Source organism: Macrobrachium nipponense, chromosome 25 (assembly GCF_015104395.2).
Source record: "Macrobrachium nipponense isolate FS-2020 chromosome 25, ASM1510439v2, whole genome shotgun sequence".
NCBI lineage: Eukaryota > Metazoa > Arthropoda > Malacostraca > Decapoda > Palaemonidae > Macrobrachium > Macrobrachium nipponense.
In genome coordinates this window covers 2517474-2529217 of record NC_087214.1, presented here as the reverse complement: position 1 = coordinate 2529217, position 11744 = coordinate 2517474, and the positions used below count along the sequence as shown (strand labels likewise).

The 11744-nt window shown below is 39.7% G+C and overlaps 1 protein-coding gene across 2 annotated transcripts in view; it reads right to left on the bottom strand.

The window, feature by feature from the left end:
* The window catches only part of LOC135199260 (gastrula zinc finger protein XlCGF17.1-like), a 69264-nt gene extending 68386 nt beyond the window's left edge, over positions 1 to 878 (bottom strand). For both annotated transcript variants that reach the window (XM_064227147.1, XM_064227149.1), the window contains exon 1: positions 629 to 878. The gene's annotated coding sequence lies outside the window, so the exon portion shown is untranslated. The remainder of the gene's footprint in view (positions 1 to 628) is intronic.
* Positions 879 to 11744: the final 10866 nt, after the last annotated feature.

The window sequence follows — 11744 nt, the reverse complement described above, 5'->3', positions numbered from 1 at the left end:
TCTAACCGAAGGTTTCGGTAGCCTCCCCTTACCCGTTGCAGACAACAAAGTCTGAAACTAGGCTAACTAGATTCAGACATCATATGCAATGAAAAAATTTTAATTAATTTATGATAGCGTATGCCTAGCCACAAATCCAAGTCAATCATTCAAAATAAAATAAGTAGGATACTTAAGCGGCTAATGAAGTTTCAAAATCCTAGGCGGAGGTAGTGGAACAGGTGTTTTTTCACTACCGCGACAGAGAAAAATCTGAATAGAAAATGGGAATGATTCCTGATATCCGCCTCCCAGCGGCGGGAATGGGTACTAACCACCTGGCCGCCCACTGCGTGTGCCGGGAGTTTTGAAATTCTGTCGGACTTCGGAGGATACAGCTATATATATATCTGACAGGTAAGTTTCATGCAACAAAAGTACTTTTTCTGAGGGTGGCATGCCGTGATCGTCGGTGAGTTGATCCAGGCCATGCGGTTGTTTACCCTAATAAGGTACATTTCATTTAGACAGTCTTAGGTTAAGACCAAGTAGGGTAACCTAGGAGTACTAACATAACTCTAGAAGTTGATGACAGAACCTATAAACATCTATAATTCACCGAAGCAAAGGTCGTCCATTCCATACTTACGTAATGACTGATTCATTGATTGAGTGCTCTAAGCCCAAGACACCAAATGCACACTTCATTCCTGACTCTCACGGTCCTTTTAGGCCCACATTATTACAATAATTATCAGTTATATTGCTAAATTATCAATTATTAGGATTGACTATGAATTGTCTCGGTTATGAAGACGGCAATTACTATGACAGATATAAGACGTTTGAATAAAAGTTACGCTACTTAGGAAGTCAATGGCGTCGCTGTTGATATTTAGAGCGTCTTCTATTTGATGGTGTTTATATTTGTGGCTGTTATGGTCTAGAAGTGTTTCGGTCGTTTTCTTTCATTCTCATAAGTCAAATTGTGGATAATTGTAAGCAATCAGTAGGAAAATAATTAAAAATCGAGATAATCACTTATAAATTTGATGGCTTTGTGGTAATTATTAAGGCAAATAATGGATTCAGGTAATGGTGGTTTGTTTACGTTTTGGGCGTCGTCTCCTGAGGACTTCTCGTTCGTCGTTCCTGTTTGAATTTGATGTTTTGATTCAACCTAATTGAGAATAAGGAGAAAGTGAGATATAATCATTGAAAAAAAAATATAGATAATTTATTCAATTCGGAGATAATTAGGTCTTGAGGTCTTTGAGGTCTTAACTTGTGGAGCACTTTCTGGGTATACCTTAGCATTTTCACATGGTGACGTCTTCAAATTGTAGAAGCTTGTACTTCAAACCTTACTTGCTCTCTCTACTACTGGATAAGAGGATAAGTTATGGTTATTCTGTGGTTAGCACAAGACTAGTAGTAGTAGTAGTAGTAGTAGTAGTAGTAGTAGTAGTAGTAGTAGTAGTAGTAGTAGTAGTAGTAGTAGTAGTAGTAGTAGTAGTAGTAGTAGTAGTAGTAGTAGTAGTAGTAGTAGTAGTAGTTATGGGTCGAGGCAATGCCTTTGCAACGGCGCCTCTTAGTCTTGGGTATTTTTTTTTTGCTTATTTGTTTGGCTCATTCCTTTTTTTCTCTCTTTTTTTCCACATCAAGTATATGGTCTTTTCTTTTTTCTTATTTCGTTTGTTACCTGAAATAGAAATTTTCCCACTACGTCACTTTCCTTCTCTTCATAGGGTTGTTTGTAGCCTATTGCTTTAACCCGTTCTTCTATATATGTTACCACAATATAAAAGGAAATGAAATATGTCTTCTACTGCATCATTGCAAAAAGGACAACAGGTGTTCTCCTTCTGGTGCCTTTTTTGCTATATTTAAATTAAGAGAGTTGGTTCTGGTTGGAACTTTGAAGAGAAGACTGAACCCATAGAGTTGTCATAAATTTTTCTTCATCTTTTATTTCTCTTTTCCACGTTTATATATATGTTCCACAGTCACTTTTTTTCCCCAACTCTTCTTTCCACCTCTCTGTGTCCCATATTTCTGGCTTTGTCCTTTATTTCTGTTCTGGACATTCCTTCTAATTTTTCTTAAATTTATTTTAACTTCATGCATGTACTTTTCCACTGTTTTCCACCATTTTCTTTCCTTTTCTTGCATATCTGTAATTATTTTCTTCATAATCTCTTTCCGTCCATTTAAAGTATTATTTTACATAGCTTATCTTCCCACTCATAATTCTACTTTTCATTGAAGGAAGCTCCTATCTCCACCCCCCTTAATGTGGCTACTACTGTACTTCTACATGCCCCTAATATTTTTCCTATATACCCCCATGCTCTATTCTTTGTAATTTTTTCTATTTCTGCGTCTGTTAGATTAACCACATTGGTTCCGTATAAGACTGATGGTAGAGCTATGTTTTTCCAGAATGTTTTCCCTATTAGAACTTTGTTGCAGCTTTTTTCTATCACGGAGTAGGTTAGGTTGGCTAACTTCTGTGCTTTATTCAACATTTCTTTTTTCTGTAGCTTAAACAGATTTCTAGAGTCATTTATCTTTATTCCTAAATATGTAATGTTCTCCCTCACCTTTATGTTCTCTATCTCTTCTGGTTTATCTTTCATGTTGAAAATAATGATGCTGCTTTTTTTTCTCTTTTTATTTATTCTAGCCCACATTTGTTTCCTATATCTTATTAAAATCTTTATGTTTATTCTTGCGTCTTCTATATTACTTGCTAGAACTAATCCATCGTCGGCGAAGAAAAGTGTCCCTATCTTTACTAGTTCATTTTCAAATCCTGTCCCTTCCTCCTCCATTTTCTTAATTATTAAATATGTCATTAGTTTGAAAAGTGAAGTAGAGCCTGTGCAACCTTGCCTAATCCCACTTGTAATAGGATAAGTACTACTCTGGCCGATGTAGTATTAGTAGTAGAAGGTTTATTTGCTTTTGAAAGGCTCTTCTGCTTGTTTTTATTCCTCCTTTGTTTATGTTCGTTTAGGTTTATTTCCTCTGCAATACCATAATTCTTTTATACATTCTATCACGAAAAAATATGTGCTTCTCCAATCACGTATTCTGCCTTTGCTGGTAGGCAAACTGCCACGTTTGCGATAGTCTGGCGGTACGAGATGGTTCTCGTATCTTTTTTGTGTTTTAATCCCTCAGCACTCAAGCTTCCCGTGGAACAGCATCATATGTGTTATGATTAGATCAATTTTACATATAAGATGATAGTATGCCCTTTTTGTAGAACAAAACAAGACGAAATTGACTATCTCGTATGCGCCTCAATTGCCCATGCAAGACCCCGTGCCAGCACAAGGCTGGCTTAATCTCCCCCGCCCCCCCTCAATCGCCCTCTCTTACTTCTCGTCTTTTCATTGTATATCATCGGGCAGGGTGGGATGGCTTCAGCACTAGCTTGATCTATTCCACGAGGGAGTTGCGAGCGACTTCTGTGACCATGTTACATTTCGGTAAGTAATCGTTCAGTATCTTTGCCATCGTTGGCTCTAGTGTACCGTTTAATGTTTGCGGTTGTGTGACAGACCTTTGGTAATATGTTAGAGCATTACTGATTGAGTTTTTCTTGTATTTTGTTAGATTTTGCAGTTTATTGTAGTCGCATGGCCACTCATAATTTCTTGTGTATAGTAAGGGGTTATCCGTCCCCATTGTTCATGAGTCACTTTGTAATTATGTAAATAATTAAATTGAAATCTATTTTTGTGATAAAATACTCAAAATTCGGTAACTTTTCATCGAGCCTTTTCAGAGCGTCGCCGAATAATTTGCGACACATTCTTTCCTATTTTCAGCCGATCTGCAAATAAAATTGTATATTAGCCATCAATGCCTCTTTGAGCTTTTTTCTATTAATGAGTTAAATGCTTTTTAATGGGTCCTTTCTTCGATCTGTACATTTCTTGTATTCAATATTCTAAGATATATAAATTATCAATTCCTCTGCTTTGTGTAGTAAAGCCTGGTTGCAGTTCATTTGTTTTCCCTATATTTCTAATGTGCTTTTCTATTTTGGTTTCCAGGATCCCCATGAAAATTATTATGATACACTTGCTAATGTTATTGGCCTAAGATCTCTTTCTGTGGGGTGTTGTTTCTTGGGTGTAAAGCCTGGGTCACACATTGGCGATTTCAGACCTCGACTTTCGTAAAGGCTGGGTGTGGCGATCAATCTCTTATAGTCGCAGGGATTGGGCTCAACAAAAAAAGGAAAGTCAACTGATACTGACTCCATGACGACTTCTGCAATGAACCATCACAACACCATTGTGCAAGCTGAGATGAGATTAGGTATTTATGTAGTCGCAAGTGCAAGTCACTGATGATTTAGGCCACGCCCACATTTAACAGTTTTTACAGGACGGCGAGTTCCATGAAGGCATGACAATTTTTGACGATTTATTTGCGATTTAGTTACGTAATATTCTGACTTTCGTAACAGGATTGTACTGAGTAGTGAACAAGGATGCCACCATATATATTTAAAGTCTAATAACTAAATCAATACTTTCCATTTATCTCCCATAGATTCAGAGTGTTTCAGAACCCCCATAAATCTTCATGATCGTATAGAGTGTTTGGTGTTAGCTGCTTGTGGGTTGCACAACTTAACTTTTATTTTAAAAAATCCCACTGCCAGGAGTGAGGCAAATCGAGAGGACTCAGTGGTGACACATGAGGTCGTCTTCGTGATTATGTAAACACCCCTTCAGGCTTCATCCATTGGCAGGAATCAATGATATACTCATGGGAGGCGTATCTGTGGTGGGGAAGGATGGAGCAAATGGTGGGCGCCCTCGTTCCTCTGGCGAGTGGGCGGGAGAGGCAAGTCTTGGTATCCAAAGGGAGAGGGGTCAGTACGTTGGCGAAGACAAAGGGCCAGGTGTAGGTCTGGCCCAGGAACACGATGGTCTGGGCCCTGGTGCCGTAGGTGTGGTGGGCATCCTGTTTGCAGCTACGATGGTGGTCGGGTCGTCGGGGGCACGACTGCGATCCTCTGCAAATGAAGGGAACACCAACTACATGGCGCCAGTGTCAACCAGCATCCTGGGGACGGAGATGCTGTCTTGGATGTAGAAGCCCCTGGATTGGGACTTCATTACTGCTGCTGCCATGGGGACTTGTTTTGGGCGCTGCCTTCGTCGTTTTTTGAAGAGCAGAAGGAGCAAGGATGCTCGCACTTCCATGCCTTGCTGCCGAACTGGCGGTGGAAGCGGCACCACCCGAGTCCGACTTCTGGGAGGGGCTTTACCGATCGCTGGTATGCTGCACCAACCATGTCCTCCTGCTGTAGGCTGTCGGCTGATGGAGGAGAGGAGAATTTTGCAGCTTGGGTGGGAGTAAACAGCGTGAAAGCCAGCTACACCAGACTTTCCATCTCCATGATCTCGGCATTAGGGATCTAGCTTCGGATTTCAGGCACGAGCTGGTGAAGCAAGAGTTGGCAAAGGATGCTCACCTCCTACCTTCGTCCTTGGTAGTCCACCTCTGGCAGAAGGACCAGTGTAAGGACAATGCTTTTCCTGATTTTTTATTGTATCCAATCATCAAGTCTCGTTGTTCTTACTTTCATCTGATAGAGCGTTCCGTGACCTTTCCGCGATGTATAACACATGTAATTTAATTATTTGTATGCCTTGTTATCTTTAAATGAATGTTTGTAAGAAAACACAAATCTACTGTCTCAGAGTCATTTCTGCTCTCGGTGCGAGTCTGCACTACTTATCCGTCCGTACCTGTTTTAATCTCTGGTCCTCACACCAGGTCATGGAGCTTGTCAAGCCAGGCCAGTCTGGGATCCGAGGTGGTCATGGGGTTGACCACGAGGTCGAAAATGTGGGCGGCTCGCTGGGGAATTGTGAGGGAGAAGATCTGGATGAGCTCCCTCTTCAGGCCTTCGTAGGTAAGCTCCCTGCGCTGGCTGCACATCCATGGGGCAAGGTGTTTGAAGGTATCCGCTGTGAGGGTCCCGGCGATGAGGTCTGCCTTGGTGCTGTCCTGGGTAACGCTGTGGATCCGGAACTGTATTTCTGCCTGTTGCAGCCACATTGGGACGTCCTCACTGCAGAAGGGTGGCAGCTTGATGTGGTGGGGCTCCGATGGTGTGGTCGTCCAGGGCGCAGGTACAGGTGTTGTGGCGAAAAAGATGGACTTATATAGTGGACTGTATTATATGCTTAACGTTGTTACTTGGTCAAAAACCGCTAAAAGCCTTACGTAACAACTCCACAAAACTCCCTTTGCGGTTTCTAAAATTACGCAGATATCTCTCAACCCAATTCATTATTAACGAGGATAACACACCAATATCATTAATGAATAGTAGCACAATTAAGTACTTTCACCTTACTGAGCAGTCCTTGTAGACATGAACTCAGATCATAAATCGCTACACGAGATACGACGAGAGGTACGTGCCTCTCTCTCTCTCTCTAAATGTTGCGAGTACTCACAGGTTGATTTTTCAGACCTTAGAGGACCGCTGTGTTATCGTCGTTTCTAAAAGTTATTTGCATAACCTTAAAATATGAACACAGTAAAGGTTTATCAGATCAATTCATATTCACCATCCACAAAACTGAAACATAGGAAAAAATGAAAATAAATAAAATCGAGATATTGAAACGCATTTGATAAATGTAAAGTTAAAATCAATTTAATAACTAAAATTGTTAAACATATCAAAGAGTAATAACATATAAGTGACAAATGAAATTAATCACTCAAGGGGAATTGTAAATCAATGGCACTCAAATGAAACAAATTACGACAAAATTCAAAACAAAGAATCAGGGCAATCGCCCTTTCCTTTCTAAATCCACACACACATCACTACACAACACTAGATAACAGGTCACCTCAAAGTTGAGCCAAGAAGCTGTCCGTTCCGTCCTGCATTCGGGTTTTGTTGGGGAAAAGAGACAAGTTATTCAATTACCACGAATGTAGAACTGACGTACAAGGTTTTCATGAACATAAAAGCTTTACAATAATTATCAAGTTCGCTGTCAAAAATAAATTCCAAATATAATAGTGTGCAACTTCAACATATTTATTAAATGGTAGTGAATTAATTGGTGGTGTGTGTCAATACAGTTTTGGGCGATTATCACGCCATACAGTGTACTACGCACCTACGCATACACACCCCTAGAGGGGCACGCAAAGGAGCGTTCAGAGGGGCGAACTGCTACCCTTCCTTTCCCTCCCGATCTTTTGACCTCTCCTAATGGCTTCTCTGGCGAGAGGCACAAAACAAGACCCAATGACACCAACTCTTACCATACGTAATATGCGCAATTACATTCACCAAGAACAATTTCACATATATAAAGATAAATGATTATCATAACTAAAAACAGAATTATACTTCGTTACTAAAACGTCTACTGACGTTTATATGTCAAAAAGACTACGTCTTTGTGTTAAAACCATCTTTTCGGTGCTAACCGCACCACAGATACTACGTACTAGAAACATAGCAAAATCAGATAAATAATGTTAAGAGTGTCATTCTCGAATAGATGTGGTTCTTTCACCCTTATTATGTCATGCAATGTAGACGTACATATCCTTGCAAAATATATGGGCATGCAAATGCATTTGGTTTTCACATGAATACAAATACAGTAACATAGTTCCTGTCTGTCGATTACCTGACAGACGGCAATACGCAGTGAAAAATCAATCAATAATTTTCTTATGAGACAGACACTAATAACTATAATAAAAGACAAATAGTATGGAAACAAGTGAATACTCAAAAAATTAGAAAAATAAAAGAAATCGTTGTGAGAGGAATTCCTCACAGGTGTTCGAGGATGACTCGGGTGCGAAGAAGGATCATCTCACGGATCGCAGGGTCAAGGCGGACATAGAGGAGTCGAGTGAATGCGCTGAACTCTCAATCATATTGTCAAGCTCACGCTTATGGTCGACTGAATGGCAAAACACTTCTGTGAAGAAATTCCGTTGTGAGTCCGCTAATGGCATTGTGGAGTACCAGAGAACCTAGACTAGGTGTCATATGGGTCCATTAAAGGTTCTCTGAAGGTGAGCGGCGGTAATTAGTTCCTTAATGGCAAAGCCAAAACCGTTTGGGTCACCTACTCCTGGGTCACCAATTGTGAGGTCTGAGCAATACGAGGAGGAGAGCGAGCGAACTAACTTTATTCAGTTGTTGTTGAAGATCAAGCTGGCTTTATGCCAGCACAGGCTCTTGCTCAAGAGCAGCCCGTAGGTTTATTCTGTTGTTGTTGTTTAAGATTAAGCTGGCCTTGTGCCAGCACGGGCTCTTGCTCGTAGAGCAGCCCGTATTTTTTTTTTTATTCTGTTGTTGTTGTTTAAATTCTGCAAATGAGGCTGTACATAAGGTGGCGTGCGGACGGAAGCGTAGTGTCCGTCACTCACGAGAAAACATAAACTAAAAGGGACAGAGCCCCCACTGTGATGTGTTTCTTCACAGACGAAAATACACGAATAATTTTAAACAGAGGGAATGGATTCCTGACATATTTACATAAAAAGAAAGGGCATAAAATACTGTATATTTTAGTTCCTGGAAGAAAAGAGAGGACATTTGGATATAGACATTTTTACAATGGAAGGGCGAACATTCGCCCAAATGTCGTCCTTACGAAAGTACTTAATTGTGGTACTATTTATTAATGATATTGGTGTGTTATCCTCGTTAACAATGAAATGGGTTGAGGGATATCTCCCCGTAATTTAGAAACCGTAAAGGGAGCTTTGTGGTGTTATTACATAAGGCTTTTGGCAGTTTTTGACCAAGTAACAACATTAAGCATAGTTCACTAAGTCTTTCTTTGTATTCTTATGACTATATCGAATGCTAACTCCCTGTTCAAAATAACAAGTGTTTACTTGGCAGATGGGGTCACATGGACATAAATTCAACTCTCTGTTTACGGATGTCTGTCTGTCTGTCTCTCCCTGATCCTTCTCCTGACCCTCGAGAGAAATTGCAATAAGCAAAGTATAAGTTGGCAGGCTCACGGGTCAAATTGTTCTACTCACTGAAATGGGAGTCCTTCGTCTCTTTCTTGTAAACTTGTGGTCGCCATTTTGATTGGCCATTAGATTCTGTTGAGAATTGATGAAAATCATGTTAAAATGCGTCATTATTAACCCACAAATAAGTAAAAAAAAAGCATCATATTTGCTATACGGTAGAAAATAAGTAACAAAAAAACCCATCATTAATTACATTTATAAGTAAAAATAACTCCATTTTATATTGAAATAGTATGCACAAATATAATTGAATGAATATAGATTAATGTAAAATGTTAAAACGTTTCTTTTTACCTGATGAATGACTCAAATAACGGACATAATCATCTTAGGTGGAAAGTGGCCGAGTGTCTCTCATGTAAACAAACTGAAGACTGGGCTTTTGTCGGCACAAAATCAGTCGCAGAAATCAGTGAATTTCCACCGTATATATTGACTGAAAGATCGAATCGAAAGTCAACCGATGTAAATCAACGATTGGAGTTTAATTCGTGAGTAAATGATTGTGGTCATTTTGAGTTTTCGAGATAAATATGATTGAATTGAGACGCATTTTTGGTCTCGAGGCGCCCATGATTACGATTGCCAGTGTCAATTAACAGTTGTTCATTTCGTTATTTAAATAACGTTGGGGGTTAAATCAGTGACTGAAGTTGGATTTGCAAGTTGAAAATGGGGTAATTCTGGGTAGCATTCCATTCAAAAGAGTGAAGTTTCGTCAACAAAATGAGATACCTAATAGGGTAAAAAACCGTAGGGTACAGAGTGGACCATGTACGATCAGCGTGGACAATCCCCAAAAGAGTAAATTACCTGACATTGTAATTGTATTCTTGTTTCACCATTTAAATATCGAGTGAATAAGACCTGTCCACCGTGAAAAGGGTTGGTAGTCTCTGTTTTTCCCCCTAGGGTAAAACATCAAAGCAGGCCACGCAGGCCAGCTACCATCAGTGCAAGCCACCCTCCGAAAAAGTACATTATAACGCGTCTGACACCCGAGATGGGCATCAGTCGCGACTTGTTGTTGGTGAGAAACGGAGCTAAAGACCTCTACTCTCCTTTCGAAGTAAGTATTTTCCCCAAAGTTAGAAATTAAGGCCAAATTTTAAGATTTAAACAGATTTAAACAGAGGGTACTGAAAACGGTCTCAAACGTAGTGCAAATCTCACCAAAACGCGTTCAACATATTTTTACTTACAACTCGAGGTATTAGAAGATTGACGCCATCTCGATGTTTACGGAGTAGCTTGTGTCAATAAACTAACCATTTCCTGTGATAAATCCGCACACCACTTGTACCCACAGACGCTGGAGCACTTTTATCACAACAATCGAAACACGATTTCTCATCAACAACAAGCCAGGCGTAACAGCTGTTGGGGTAGGAAAGATGAACGAGAAGCGTGCTCTTGGCTAATTTTTAAATAAGTAGTACATCATCATTTTACCATATTTATGATGATTAATTTGAAAATATTCGTTATTGAAAAAGTTAACTACGACTCTGACTCAAATTTAAGTAATTATTTTTTTCTGAATTAGAACGTTCTTTCAAGTTCTGTATTATGACGTCACGACATCTTGACTTTCGTACCTATTGTAAATAATTGCTATACTCCAACTCATTGCAGAACAGTTTACCAGTTATTCATGCAGATTGTTATCAGCTATACATGCAATTGTTATAATCGTAATGCGCATATATATCTTTATTATTTACTTTTTGGATATATGAAGATGTTTTAACTGCTGGATTATCGCCGTAGTGTTTGACGCAATCGTTTTCGGTCCATGGGCCTCTTGTCTGTTTTCGCACCATAAGAAATTATGGGGCCGAATTTGCAACTGACCAGAAGTCGTTAAAAGAGGAAAGTTAGCATTGAGGGGCATATGTTTTTAGACTGAGAAAAATAAAAATTTATTCAATAGCTAGCTTATTTAAAAAAATACTTGGTTATAAAAACTTTGATTGACAACTAAGCAGCATGTCTAATATGGGTTTCAGAGACAGTGCAAAGCAGGTTTTTGGGCAATACCTATTTCTGTAACGAACACTCTTAACAGAACGAGATTTTGCTATAGTGCATTACACCCAGTGCCGTAATTTATAAGGGTATCGTGAATCACTAATCGTAAAGAATAACGACACTTGTCCTTGTACCAAGAGACAAAAACTCCATTATGCAGAAATGGATACGAACACGCGTATAAAGCTCCACCTACCCTCTCCCCACCCCCCCCCCCCCCCCCCCCCCCCCATTTTCCCTTTTCTTCGTTCGTTCTCCGTTCCTTCCTTTCTCTCTCTCTCTCTCTCTCTCTCTCTCTCTCTCTCTCTCTCTCTCTCTGTTGCCATTCGGTATGTGTTGACCCTCCAAACTGGGTATAAGACTACACACAAAACGTTGAAATTGGTGAAATTACGGCTATGTATTGGAAGTATATATACATAATATTAAAGCAATTTTATCATTATTGCATTACTATGACAACTAGAATTCATGGAAACAGTTTATAACCTGTTAAGCGTCACCCACGTAATAATACGTTTACCGCGATCTACTCGGTAGCGCCTTCAACGGGATATTACGTTCAAGACTTTAACTGTGCTTGTCAAGTCGTCAGCCCCGTAATAATACTTTACTCGCATAGAAAGTGTAGGAACATCATTTGGTAACACTCTCAG